General features: G+C 41.1%; 1 non-coding gene across 1 annotated transcript; it reads left to right on the top strand.

The window, feature by feature from the left end:
- The first annotated feature begins 206 nt into the window (after positions 1–206).
- TRNAA-CGC lies at positions 207–278 on the top strand. The gene has a single exon. It is a non-coding gene; the product is annotated as a tRNA-Ala (tRNA).
- The last annotated feature ends 2,410 nt before the right edge of the window (positions 279–2,688 follow it).

The following is a 2,688-nucleotide window of genomic DNA, read 5'->3' as shown; positions in this document are numbered from 1 at the left end:
CTTAACAGACCTTAGAGATTGAATGAGATGACTGTACATAATAAAGACTGAGTATTTTTAAAATGTCAGGAAATCTGCTGGGCACAAACAATAGCCAACAACAATCTCTTTCATTTCACCCTTGGCCATCTCATAGTTGTCACTGTGTTGACTCTGCTTGTGTGGATGCTAACCTGTAGCATAAGAGGAAACAGAATAAGGGGGGAGGGGGTATAGCTCAGTGGTAGAGCACATGCTTCGCATGCATGAGATCCTGGGTTCAATCCCCAGTACCTCTATTAAAAAAATAATAATATGTAAGCATAATTACCTCCCCCCAAAAAAGATTTTTGAAAAAGAGGAAATAGAGTAAGTGGAATTGCAGTGGAAATTGTCAGCAAAGGAGAGTAGGGTGCTGGTGATTTCATGTGGCTCAGCTTCATGCAACCTATGAAAGCCTCCACAGAACCCACAACAAACGGTACCTGGCTTCATGAGTCCACACCCCATTATGCTTGGATTTTCTGGGAGATAAAGCTGCGTCAGCACTTAGCCCGGTGATTTTCTTTATAGAACTCAGACAAGAACAGGATTTCCTTCCTCGTCTTTGTTTCCCACATGTATTCAAGTCACCTCTGCTAACCTTCCCAATTCCAAACAAGCTCCCCCAGTGAAGCTCCGCGTATTTTTAAAGGGCTTGATTTGTGTGTATTACAAGCAGCTGTACTACTTGGGCCATATGATCTGGTGGATCCTAAGATGTCAGCAGTGTCAAAACTGGAGAAAGATGCATGTGGAGTTTGTGCCAATCCCAGGGCATAATCACAATACAGGTCTCTAGGATTTTTCAGCAAGGAAGGCCATGTCACCTCCAATGGCTAATTACACATATTTATTTATTTATTTTACCAACGCAGAATTTTTATTTTAAAATGAATTTATAAAGTGAGGTTTTAAACATAATAGTTCCTCCTAGTTACTGCTTTCTTCTTTATATCTCAATAGGCTGTTTGGTAATCCCTTCTAGAATTTCTTCAGGATTGACAGTAAGTTCATTGGACTATAGTTTCTAAAATTATTTGTCTCCTTTCTTGTAAGTTGAGATATATTTTCAACTTGTGCATCCTGTTTTCTATTTCTCTATGATTACTAAAAGTATTTCCACATCAAATCCACAAGTTTTATTTTTTAATTACATTAAGATATGCTCTTCTGAGGCTGGAAAAATTAATGTAGTTTACAGTTTCTAGTTTTATTGTCCTTTTACCTAATCTTATTTCTGCCATCATAAATATTTTGAAAATTGTTCTCTTTGAGAAAGTAGAAGAATAAATGTTGGTTATTTTTGCTCTTTTTATTGTATCATCAGTTAAAGTATTTCAACATCCCCTTTCAAAAAAGGTGAATATGGCATCATAGTCACTGTTGATCTTCTGCTGATCAGAGTTGTTTTCAATTAGCAATTTCTAGAAAGTAAACTCATTCTGAAATTTGGCCTCTTCGGCGTTATTTTTAAAAACAATTCCTGCTGTGCTACTGGGCTCTGATAGAGATGGAATGCTAATGCCATGGGACCTTGTGCCCACAGCTGCCTGCATGAGCTGAATCCTATCAGGCTCACCGGGTCAGACGATCAAATGGGCCCAGCGACACTCCAACAAAAGACGGAACTGGTACATTAAAAATCAAACGGGCAGAAGGGGGAGGCCAAGCAAAGTAATAAGCACATAGCTCAGACCTACCACTGATGCACCAGCATCCTTCCCTCAGCCTGTGTCTGTGACCATGGCTTTGGCCAAGTCGTACTGGAGACAACAAAGGGGAAATAGTCAGTGGTTGAATGTGTGATCCTAGAGCCTGAGGGAGTAGTTTGTCAGACACCCAAGTCTTTCATTAACCACTATTCTGAAGTGTCCCACAGTTAATATTCCTAAGTTGATATCTGTCTATGTTACAACTCTTAAGGTCACTGAATGCCAAGGTGGCAATTATCCACCAAGGCCTCACTAAGTGCCTTGAATTCCATCCTTCACCTATGACCTAATGCCTCCTGAGTAGGTCGTGACCTGCAGCCACCAACCCTCGGCAACTGGCCTTTGGTTCACTCCTTCGTTACTACCTTCGGCTCCCAGATAATATATGAAGATCATTCATCTCATTCCTGGACCCAATCCCTGGCTTATCCTCTATGCCTTGAAGTTAGTGAACTACTTGATTTTCATTATGGAGTGACTGCATCACAGCCTCTTTCAAAGATGGGAAAAAAGCCAAGCATTTGATCATTTCCTACCGCTCCAGGAAGCGACGAGGAATTGAAGAATATCTCTTGAAACTTTGTTTAAAGACTCAGCTACAGATGTTTGTCTTTTCCTTGTTTTTGTGTACATAAAAACAAGCATGGACAGGGCTTCTTCAGTAAATTACTGTGCTGCGAAGGGCAAACAGATGCAAGCATCAGAGATTCCCCCCATGTACAACACAGCGTGGTAGTCAGAGCTATCTGTAGGGCAAGCGGCTCACTCCTGGGGCGGGGGCCCTACCCTTGGAAGTAGTTGTGCAAACAAGATAGACAACTGAGGCAACAGTATTTTAGAGATGATGCAAGCACTGTATTTGGGCAGGAGTAGAGACAGGCAGACAGAAACCAAATGAAAGTCTCTGGTTCTAATACATAAAGACCATTATTAGAAGGGTCTTGACTGGCAGAGC

This window comes from Camelus ferus, chromosome 13 (assembly GCF_009834535.1).
Source record: "Camelus ferus isolate YT-003-E chromosome 13, BCGSAC_Cfer_1.0, whole genome shotgun sequence".
NCBI classification, from domain to species: domain Eukaryota; kingdom Metazoa; phylum Chordata; class Mammalia; order Artiodactyla; family Camelidae; genus Camelus; species Camelus ferus.
The sequence above is the reverse complement of the archived record's forward strand: the minus strand, read 5'-3'. Positions and strand labels throughout refer to the sequence as shown.